The sequence below is a fragment of the Podarcis raffonei genome, chromosome 14 (genome assembly GCF_027172205.1).
Source record: "Podarcis raffonei isolate rPodRaf1 chromosome 14, rPodRaf1.pri, whole genome shotgun sequence".
Taxonomy (NCBI): domain Eukaryota; kingdom Metazoa; phylum Chordata; class Lepidosauria; order Squamata; family Lacertidae; genus Podarcis; species Podarcis raffonei.
The window spans coordinates 37,954,294-37,966,335 of NC_070615.1; the positions used below are offsets into that span (position 1 = coordinate 37,954,294).

The 12,042-nt window shown below is 44.0% G+C and overlaps 1 protein-coding gene across 1 annotated transcript in view; it reads right to left on the reverse strand.

Annotated features, from left to right (window-relative positions):
• Window positions 1–12,042, reverse strand: part of SHISA9 (shisa family member 9) — a 228,380-nt gene that overhangs the window by 84,343 nt on the left and 131,995 nt on the right. The window lies entirely within an intron of this gene.

Sequence of the window (12,042 nt, forward strand, 5' to 3'; positions counted from 1 at the left end):
GCTGTATGCCAGATCCTGTACCTGTCCTTGCCTGGTTTCCTGCCTCATGTCCTGCCTTGGCACTGTCAGACTGACTCCTAGTGGAACCTCCGGATTCAGGACAAGTCCTGGACCCTGTTTCTCAGGTTATTCCCAGGCCCAGCACAATCTGGGGCTCTTGTGACTCAGCTCAGCACAAGCCTGGATGCCCCTACAATGAGCCTGATTTGGTTCAGTTCTTGGCTGAATCTGGTGCACAGCACATGGGCTTTACATACAGAAGAGTGTCGATATGATAGAGAGGCAACAGAGCTGGCCTCAAGGCAAATGAGACATGGTGCACACCCAATCATGAGTGGTTGCACAGTGGTAGAAGACATGCTCTGCTGGCAAAAAGTCTCAGGTTTGATGCTGACATTTCAAGGTAGGGGTGGGAAGGTCTCCTGTCTGTAACCCTCTGGAGACCCTGCCAGTCAGAATTAGATGTTCCCTGTTGAAAATTCCCAGCCACCACAATGTCTCCTCTGTTACAGGGAGGGCCATACCCAATGCTAGTCCTACTCAGCCCCATTGACATTATTGGAAAGGACTGGCTTAAATTTATTAATGTCCATGGGTCTACTCCGAGAAGGACTAGTATGGGCTGTGTGGTTATATTGGATTTTTATTGCATGTGACTGTGTGTTGTGTTTAGTGCAGCCCTAAGGAAGAGCGTGTTCAAGAGACAATGCAAAACAAAGCCTTTCTGCCAAGACTTAGGGCCCCTTCCTGACACATTTGGACAAAAACTGGCCATTTCTATTTTTTATCTTTGTTACACTTGGGCGTTTCCGGATGAGTTCGTTTCAGTGGGTCTTTGGTTGGCGTAATTGTTTTGATAACATAGCGCTCAGAATAGCAGAGCCTTGATTGACTCCAAGAATGACACTGAGGGCTTCATTCATAGAATTAAGAGATCACACACATGTGAAATGTGCATAATTTAAGAACATAATAGCTGTAATCACTAGCACAGTAAAGGTCACTGGGTCCGTCATTACTGCTAGACCATTTCCCTTCATTTCCCGCTTTTTCAAATGTCTATGTTACCACCTCAGCGCTTTGTCCATGCCTTGTTTTGAACAGCTCTTTTTCTCTCGTAAAAACCTTTCTCTGGTATGCTTCCCCCCCCCAATTGCACCAAGAATCTGTGATTGAAACAAGGCTGACTCCAGGTTTCAGGAGGGCGAGGGAGGGGGCAACAAAAGGCCCTCCAACTGCCCCTCAGAGGGTTTATTTGCTGACAGCACCGATGCTGCAATCTGCGGTGGCTGGCTACAAGCTGCCTTCCACTTCCATTACCCACAATGCCTTGCTGTAGCATTGCTCCAAAGCATTGTGGGTCAGTAAAATGGCAAGTGCAATACGGTATAAATAAGTGTGAACTGATGTATGTAGGGGCGAAGCATCTTATATACACTCATATGGGGTCTGAACAGGCAGTGACTGACCAAGAACGAGATATTGGGGTCATAGTAGATAGCTGGATAAAGATATTGACCCAGTGTGCCACAGCTCTGAGGAAAAAAAGGCAAACTACATGCCTATAGATCATTAGGAAAGGAATTGAAAATAAAACTGCTGATATAATTATGTTGTTACACAGATCTATGGTGTGACTGAGGGAAACCCACCAGGAAGACTTGAACACAAGAGCACTCCTTCCTCCTGTGATTTCTAGGAACTACTATCCTGAAGCATCACTGCCTCTGTGGAAGCAGAGCATAGTCATCAAGTCTAGTCGCCATTTATAGCCTCATCCTCCCTGAATCTGTCTCATCTTCATTTAAAGCAGCGGTTCTCAACCTGTGGGTCCCCAGATGTTGTTGGACTACAACTCCCATCATCCCTGAGCTCTGGCCTTGCTAGCTAGGGGTGATGGGAGTTGCAGTGCAACAATATCTGGGGACCCACAGGTTGAGAACCGCTGCTTTAAATGAAGGTGGGACAGATTCAGGGAGGATGAGGCTATAAATGGCGACTAGACTTGATGAGAAAGGCTGATCTAAAGCCCTCCAAGTTGGTGGCAATCACTGCCTCCTGTGGGAATGAGTTCCATAGGTTAACTGTGCTACTGTTTTTTTTAAATGTCTGATTAGCCTCAGACTTCTGTCTACTGAACTTCCAGTTCAAACCACTGACCTCAGAGGCTACGGGCTGCCAAAAAGTCACTTCAGTTCTGGACTTTCCTGTGACAAATTAGTGCCCCTGTTGGCTGGGGGGTGGAATTTACTCTGGCCCTTATCCTAATGTGGTAAGAGTTGTTTGACAGTGGAACGGGCTACCTGGGAAAGTGATGGCCTCTCCTCCCTTGAAGGTTTATAAGCAAAGGTTAGCTGGCCATCTGTCATGGATGCTTTAGCTGAGATTCCTGCATTGCAGAGGGTTGGACTAGATGACCTCTGGGTCCCCTCCATCTCTAAGATTCTATGATTCTACTCCATACATGGAACTTTTTATGTAGGGAGCATTGGTTAACAACAACTCCCCCATGCCCCGCCATTGTAGGTTTTATTTTATTTTATTAACAGAGAGACTTTAAAAAAAGTACATTAAATATATCTTAGTAAACCTTGAGGAACAATACCAATAGGTTAACTGGTATGGCATACCCATTAATCACAATAGTAATTATCTGTACAGCATTTCTAAAGAAGTAAGATTTTCTAGCAGCATTTTTTATGGTGCGTTTTCCCCCCTCTCGCCCCTCTCGCTCCCTTGAACACACACGCAAACATAACCCGCCTTTAAATTAAGCTAGTTGACTATAAAAGATTATTCCTTGCTCCTTTCTTGAAAAGATTTATATGCACTATTGTATTCTCCTCTCCCCGCCCCCTTTCCCCGGGGAGCAAACCCAAATACAGCCATCGTTTGAAATGTGTGCTTCTCTGAATTTTGCAGTGCAGTTCTCTACCCAAGTAATGTGTACACAAATGCATATACGGTCGTAACGTTTGCATGAAAATGCATACATTAGTGAAAATAATGTAGATAAATGCATCATACTAGGGAAAATATATGCTGCCAAAATATATAGGATAGGCAAAATTGCAGACAAAAAAGTGTCTATGTTAGGAGAAATCAACACTAAAATGCTGACGAGTTTCCATGAGGATTTTAAAGAAGAACCACAGACTGATGTGGAAATGTGGAGAATTGAATTTTAGATGGAGAAAATGCAAAACTGAAGGAAACAGAAATTGACAGAGTCTCCGATCCCTGTTCATAGAAACATAGAGTGGAAGGGGACCACCATCTTCATCTAGTTCAAATCCCTGCAATGCAGAAATCTTTTTGCCCATTGTGGGGCTTGAACCCATGACCCTGAAATTAAGGACTCAGCTAAACAGCTGCAAATAAAATGTTTTCAATGTGTTGTAAAGTGCAATATACAAATGTGACACTAGATGGCGATAGAGAGCTATGCAAAATTCAATGTATTTTTCAAAACGTTTTTTAAAAAAGCATTTTCACAGCTAAGAGTCTCATTCCCATAGTTAGAGACCACTCTATCTATCAATCAATCTATCAATCTATCGATCTATCTTAGCAGTCTACAACACTATAAAGACAAAAAGATAAAAGCAAAAAGAAATGAAAAACAAAAATCAATGGACTGTTGTGGGTGATGTACTTGCTTAGGCCTGGCAGAATAGAAAAGTTTTCAGCAGGTGTTTAAAAGTTGGCATAGAAGTTGCCCGCCGGAGGCACATAAATCAGGGAAACATAGGAAACTGCCTTATGCTTAGTCAGACCAACGGTCTATCAAGCTCAGTATTGCCTACAATGACTGGTAGCTGGCTCTCCAGGTGTAATGGCAGCAAGTCTCTCCCAGCCCTTCCTGCAGACACCAGGGGTTGATTTTGGGACCTCCTGGATGTGAAGCAGATCCTCTCTCACTGAGCCACAGCCCTTCCCAAGCTCCAGAGCTGAAGCTACACCAGGCCCCTTCAGACCAATCTCTGTGTTCCATCATCAAGTAGTGGCGATGTTGCACACATATATATAATCTCCCCACAGTTGATTTGGCCTGCAGGCAAATAGGTGGATATGCAAAGCTATTTGATCCTTCAGTCCCGGGGAGATTCTGCATGTCATGCCCATAAGGCAAGATCAGTGCGCTCCTGTTTGCAAGGAAGAAAGAAGCACGTCTATCGCTGAGAATTCAGTGACACAGGTGCCTTTGTTCCTTGATATATTTTAGGATGGTAGGAGTGCCACACTTCGCTGATGCTGACGTCTGGGAGTTGCCACTGAATGTTGCCCAAAGCAAAATTCAGAGGCGAATTTGGAGGTACCGTTTCAAGCAAAAGACTGGAGCAATTTTCAGAGAAGGAAAGACGAGTTTTGATTTTGATATTTTTTACAAAAGGATTTTAAAAAAAAAATCATTGGGGTGGGAGGGGATCAGCCTATTCCCATTCCAACTTCACATTCGAAGTAAATTCTATCCCATTTCCTGCAGATTATCTGAAAAAAGTTTGCATTTAAATTTCACATGCTATTTGTACACTCTTCCCTCCTAAAATATGAGATTTGGTTGGTAATTGGGAGCTTGTGATACAAATGCTATTTGTATTTCCAGATGGTCAGGTGTTGGCTCATTGATGCCCTTCTAGTGGGCCAGAGGGAGGCTACTTTTAAAAAGAGGCAACTGTTTTTAAATAGAGGTTGGGTGGCCAACTGTTAGGGATTCTTTTGCTGTGACTCCCAACTTGCAGGGGGGTTGGGCTAGATGACCCTAGGGTCCCTTCCTTCTCTACAATTCTGTGTTTCTGTAAATAAGTCCAGCAAACCTCCTAATAACCCACATTGTTCATCTAGCACCTTTCTTACTCCCAAGATAAATAGTGCACCAGTTGAGGGTTGTCAAAAGCTTTGGAAACATATCTAAAGGATCAAGCAACTACAGTGGTATCTCGGGTTAAGAACTTAATTCGTTCTGGAGGTCCGTTCTTAACCTGAAACTGTTCTTAACCTGAGGTACCACTTTAGCTAATGGGGCCTCCCACTGCGGCCGCCCAATTTCTGTTCTCAACCTGAAGCAAAGTTCTTAACCTGAGGTACTATTTCTGGGTTAGCGGAGTCTGTAACCTGAAGCGTCTGTAACCTGAAGCGTCTGTAACCTGAGGTACCACTGTACTTCACTGCTACTGAGATATCACCAGATTTGTGCCTTAGGCAATGGAGGTGATGAACCCTTTTTTCAGCCTGCGGGCCACATTCCCTTCTGGGTAACCACCTCAGGGCCACATGCAAGTGATAGGTGAGGCCAGAGGCAAAGTGGATGGAGCCATGGATGTAATTTTTACCTCTGTACAGTAGCTGTTTTCAACGCACATTCAGCAACCCCTCTCTGACTTCCATTCATGCAGGTGAGAGCGTTACCAGAATTGAACATTTGGGACGTGAAGCAGAGGCAGTGATAGAGCAGTCTGGCAAGGGACAGATAGTGAGGCCCAGAACAGCTGCATTTTGCCCCCACACCTGAGGTTCCTCACTGGGTCAGAAACTGGCAGGTTACAGTGTGCAGCTCTTGGCAGTGAAATAAATCCACCATTGTGGCTTTATCAGAGGTATTTTTATTCCTCAGTGGTTACTCATTTTATCCTCCAGTCAATGAATTTTTAGCTCATCATGATGGCAGCCTCTGAGCAGTGTGAGAAGTGTTGTCAGCCTCCCTTTCCCCTCTCTGATCCCAATTAAAAAGTCACAATTGTGACGCAAAAAGATTGTGCCACATGATCTCTGTAAGATGGAAAAAAGGAGCATTTGATTCTACAGCAAGTTCGCTGAAATGATGGCCAAAGCTGGGTGCCTTTTGTACCACGACTTGTGCCAGGGATGCTAAAATCAGGCCAGAACCCCACTTTCTGGACATCCTAGCTCACAACAGCATTTCTGCAGGATTTGGGACTTTTTAACCTCCAGATCCCTTCAGCCCCAGCCAGCATAGTCAATGGTCAGGGATAATGGGATTTGAAGTTCAGAAACATTTGAAGGTCCCCTGATTCCTCCCCACCCCCAGTTTATGGTTTGTGGAAGATTAGGGGGACACTCCCCTGTGAATAAAGGTTGCAGTGTTTAGGACTTGTACTAGTTTAGAGAAAAAGGCAAGAAAGATGTAACATGATAGAAGCAAATATAATTATGCACGGCATGGAGAACATGGGTAGAGAAAAGGTTTTCTCCCTCTCACATAACAATAGAACTCACGGACATACAATGAAGCTAAATGTTGGCAGACTCAGGGCATATAAAATAAATTACTTCGGTATGCAGTAAAAAATTAAACCAGGGAACTGGCTCCCACAGGAGATGGCCGCCATCTTTAAAAGTGGGTCGGGCAAATACATGGCACATAAGGCTATCAATAACAAGGGGCGCAGGGGGGCGCTGTGGTTTAAACCACTGAGCCTCTTGGGCTTGCTGATCAGAAGGTCGGTGGTTTGAATCCCCATGACGGGGTGAGCTCCCGTTGCTCTGTCCCAGGTCCTGCCAACCTAGCAGTTCAAAAGCACGCCAATGCAAGTAGATAAATAGGTACCACTGCAGCGGGAAGGTAAATGGCGTTTCTGTGCACTCTGGCTTCCATCACAGTGTTCTGTTGTGCCAGAAGCGGTTTAGTCATGCTGGCCACATGTACCGGAAAGCTGTCTGTGGACAAACGCCGGTTCCCTTGGCCTGAAAGCAAAATGAAGCGCCACAACCCTATGGTTGCCTTTGACTGGACTTAACCATCCAGGAGTCCTTTACCTTTACCTTTTTACTAGCCACGATGGCTATACTCTGCCTGTATGGTCAGAGGCAGAAATGCTTCTGAATATCAGTTGCTAGAAACTGCAGGAAGGGAGTGTGTTCATGTGCTTCTTTCCTGCTCTTATATGCTTCTCGTGGGCATGTGGATGACCACAGTGAGAACAGGATGCTAGGTCAAAAACTCATCCTTAAATATGTTTTTCTACTGGAGGAGAAGAAAGCAACATACACGACATCTTCCATGTGGATGTCTAGCAACCAATTAGCCTCTCTGTTGAGGATTTACCTTACCAATCTTTCCTTGTTTTTTTATGACTTTGGTGATCTGCTTGTGGGAGATTCTGCCATTACATCCTGAACCTTTTCACAGGTCACTGCCTTGATGCTTTCTGGAAGTCCCCCAAGTAGCTTTATGGAATCACACAGCCTTCTGATGACCATTAAGCAGTCTTCAGAGAGAACCTGGCGTTGCAGTGGGGAATACCTATTGAAAAATTGTTAATGTTGGCAGATAACAGCAGTAAGGGGTTAGCTATAAAATCTTGCTTAGATCTTCTGCTGGTTTGTTAGGCTTCATTAAAAAACAATGGGAACATGAGCTAGAAATCAAACTGGACACAGATCTGTGGAATAAAATATAGACTAGGCCACCCTTCTGATCCATCTTGCTGAGGAATAGAGAATAAACTTTGAAATTAAATTAATTTATGGTATTTAACCCCCAGGAGATGGGCTATAATCTATCCTGGTTAATCCCCAAGGTGCTGCAACTGGAACATACTTACATTTATGGTGGGAAAGCCCCCTCATGGCAAATCTTTGGGTCAAGAATTTCTAGTGAAATATGATTTGATGATTCTGTGCGAATGGCTCTCCAGAATTAGATTAATTTATATAGTATTTATTTTTATGTAGTAAGCAACTTATCAGTTATCTCTTAAGGGCAGCAAGACATATCATAACCAGGGCATTTGAAGGATCTTTCTGGTAAGCAACTGGTTTAAACAGTCTGGGAAGGAGCTTTATTAGAAAAACTGGCAAATAAACTACAAATGTTGCATGGACAAACAAAACAGAACAAATTTACTCCAGTTTGGCTTGGCTTTATAATGTTTCCCAGTGTCCCAGAATATCAGCAATCTCCTCCAACAGCATATACCACAATCTGGCTGGTTTCTTTTTCCAGCCTTTTACATACTTGTGATACAAAGGAACACAAATATATAATTCAGACAAATTACTACCCTTGAAACTTCACCTTATTTTTTACCTGTTCCAGAGAACTCATGGAATATTTATTACTATTACCAATGTAGTTGCCAAGTCTTGGGGCTCTTTTTAATTTTAATTTTGTTATGTCTGTGGTTAAGACGGCAACTTGTTAGAACTTCATTATTTCGTCAAACTATCAAAGATGGGTTGTTGTTGTTTTTTACAATCAAGCTGATTGAGTTGTTGTTTTTTACGATCAAGCAGAAGATGAATTTTATGACACAAGCAAATAAATAAATAAAATTGAGCAGCGCATGTATACATCTCCACCAATTTTGGAAATGAAAAGCAGAACACTCCTCGATTCCTTAACTAGCACCTGCCTGGTGCCAATAGGCAGGGAGTTCCAGCATGTAGGTAAAGGTAAAGGAAAAGGAAAAGGGACCCCTGACCATTCGGTCCAGTCGTGGCCGACTCTGGGGTTGCGGCGCTCATCTCGCTTTATTGGCCGAGGGAGCCGGCGTACAGCTTCCGGGTCATGTGGCCAGCATGACTGAGCCACTTCTGGCGAACCAGAGCAGCGCATGGAAACGCCGTTTACCTTCCCGCCGGAGTGGTACCTATTTATCTACTTGCACTCTGACGTGCTTTCAAACTGCTAGGTTGGCAGGAGCAGGGACTGAGCAACGGGAGCTCACCCCATCGCGGGGATTTGAACCGCCAACCTTCTGATTGGCAAGTCCTAGGTTCTGTGGTTTAACCCACAGCGCCACCCATGTCCCCTAGCATGTAGGTTCTGCCACACTAAAATATTGATTCCTTACAAATGTGGAATGTGTATTACATGCCACCTGTAACAGAGCCAGTTTTGCACTTAGGAAGCTAGACTGAGTCAGACCACTGGCTAGTAGCTTAGTATCACTGACACTGCCTGGCAGTAGCTCTTCCAGTCCTATTTGGAGATTCTGGGGACCAAACCTGGGACCTTTGGCATGCCCAGCTTCGCTGACAGCTGCCTAGCTTCATTTCTGCCGGAGGGACACCTCAGTCTGTGCATCTGTACCTCCTCCCCCAAGATTCGCACATGCAAATCTTTCTGTTTCCATCTTCCTGTTTGCTCATTCACACACTGACTGAGCTGCATTTCCCATTCATCAACGTCATGCCGCCCAGCTCGGGCCAGTGGCGTAAGCCACAGCTGCTGCTTTGGGAGCCACCATGCTGCTGTAAATAAATGCCATTCTTGGAAAATGCTTTGCAGAAGTGCAAGACTTAACACATTTCCCTTCCTCGGAAATAGGCCCTTTCAAAGTCAGCTGGTTAGGAAAAAATAATACTAAGAGGATGAAATGTTAGGGGCAGGGAGAAATGAAAGTACCAGCATAACCGTCAGGAGGAAACTGTCACTGGGCTTGATATTACTGGATTTCATGCACACATGGGCAAACCAGTCTATTTTTGCATGTCTTCAGTCAGAAGTGCATCCTGTTTCTGCCTGAATCTGCAATTTGGGAGCCAAGCCTTAAGAAGAACAGCAGAGGGAGCTGAGTATGTTTGGTCTGAGGGGTGATATGTTAGCCACCTTCAAATATTAGAAGGGCTGTAACATGGGCGCTGTGGGTTAAACCACAGAGCCTAGGACTGATCAGAAGGTTGGCAGTTCGAATCCCCTCCCCGCGATGAGGTGAGCTCCTGTTGCTCGGTCCCTGCTCCTGCCAACCTAGCAGTCCGAAAGTATGTCAAAGTGCAAGTAGATAAATAGGTACCGCTCCTGTGGGAAGGTAAACGGCGTTTCCGTGCGCTGCTCTGGTTCGCCAGAAGTGGCTTAGTCATGCTGGCCACATGACCCGGAAGCTGTACGCCGGCTCCCTCAGCCAATAAAGTGAGATGAGCGCCGCAACCCCAGAGTCAGCCACGACTGGACCTAATGGTCAGGGGTCCCTTTACTTTACCTTTAACACAGAACAAGTTGTAGCTTGTTTCGTGCTGCTCCAAAGAGTAGGACCCAACCAGTGGATTCAAATGACAAGTGAGGAGATTCTGACTAAACATGAGGAAGAACTTTCTGACAGGCTTCTGGAACAGATGACATCAGTAGGTACTTGGCTCTTCTTGGTATCTGTTGGGAATTCTTTAGCTGTGATTCATACTTTGTGTACGGGTTGGACTCAACGACCCTTGGGGTATCTCCCAGCTCTGCAGTTCTATGATTCTTTGATTCTAATTAAACAACTGAAAAGGCCTGTCAGCATAGAAATATCTTCAAGAGAAGCCTGAAAATCTAATGCAAGGATGATTATGATGGATCTGTGTGTATACACACACAAAGAGATACATACACACATTCAAAATGCACATTGTTAAATGCACTTTGATATATTTGCTGAGTGATCTGAAGAGGATGTTTTTACCTCTGGATTTATTGAGCTGAGCAAGGGACCGAAATCAGGATGGGGGAATATTTTTTTGGGGGGTGAACCTACCTAATTCACACTTTCCAGACCAATACACAAACAAAAACACAGCTACCTTTTATAATCCACACTTCTCTGAATCTTGCAAAGAACGTTCTCCAGCCAAAAATGCAAAAAAGGTGTTTATTAGTGTACATAAGCACACAGGTGCATATATTGGTTAAAATAACATACAGCTGCACACCGTGTTTAGGAAATGGTTTGTAAAAACGTGTTTAGGGCAAAAGTGTGCACAACATATGCATGAAAATGCTTTTTATTTTTGAGCAAAGTTTTTAAAAAATAATTACAAATTGATTCAGAAATGAGAAACTGAGAGAAGCCACAGTGGAGAGATTTGCCCATCCCTAGTTGGAACTAGATGGCCTATAAGGCACCATTGAAGCCTATGACTCCAATTCAGGCATTCAAGCAACACATGGGGAAAGAATGTGGGGGTTCTGACCTTTCTGTATTGAGTAGGAAAGTCGGAGAGGGACTTCTAAGAATGTTCAGATAAATACCTCCAAACAATCAGGGAACCTGATAGTACAGGGTCCTTGATAGCAGGGAACCTTCCAACAACATTAAGCTCTCTTCAGACCTTCACACTCAGTGAGCAAGCATCTCCTGAGGGGCTGGAGCTAGTGCATATGATCCCATTGCCCTCTTCACACAAAGGTGAATGTGTGAACCTGAGCAGAGCTCATAAACGCATCGTTTGCGGAACAACAGGCAGTAGTTTTGCTGAGGCCATACGACTGCAGCTTATTTACAAATGGTGTCTGAATACTGAATTGGATAAGGTGGTATGTACTGTTTATGTTTGTCACTGATTTGACATGATGTATGAGAAAAATGACTGAGTGATTCATTCAGGCCAGCGAATGAGCAGCCACAAACATCCACGAAAATCTACACGTGAAAATTTTGAGGGCGGCAATTTCCTAGGACATTTCACTTCCCTCTGTGAAAGGTAGTGTGTTTCAAGTTATTGACAACGATTGTGTGCGCAAGCACCATGCTGGAAAAGGAACAGTGATTCATATCTATCAGAAAACACTAAAACAGTTCCTTAAGCACTGTTTAAGGCAGCCATGTAATTACCTGTCAATAAGAATGAAGATGTGAAAAGCTATGGAGCAATTCTAACGATGGGAGTTGTAGTCTAACAACATTTGAAGGGAATCTCTAGTCAAAGAACTATAAAATGTTTAGAGTTGGACACCAAACCCCCACAATGCAGGAATCTCAGCTAAGTCCATTCCTTCATGTTTGTGCCATGAGCAGAAACTGAAGCTCCAACCCAGAATTTTAATGTTTGGGTATTAAAAGAAAAAGAAAACACACAAAACAGCTGCAACTTGAGAATTCTGACGAAAATTAAAGAGGAGCGGAAATTCCCTGTGTTTCTCTCTTTGCCCTAGAAATCATGTGGCTGGTATTTGCTGTTATTTTCAGTCTACAAATGTTATGTAATTGATGACACCTCAGCAACATTTGCATCGTGTTTCCTTTGCAGTGAAATGAATGGGGTGGGATAACGTGATGATGGCACCATCCATTCATTAGAACATCATGCGTTCATTATGTAAAA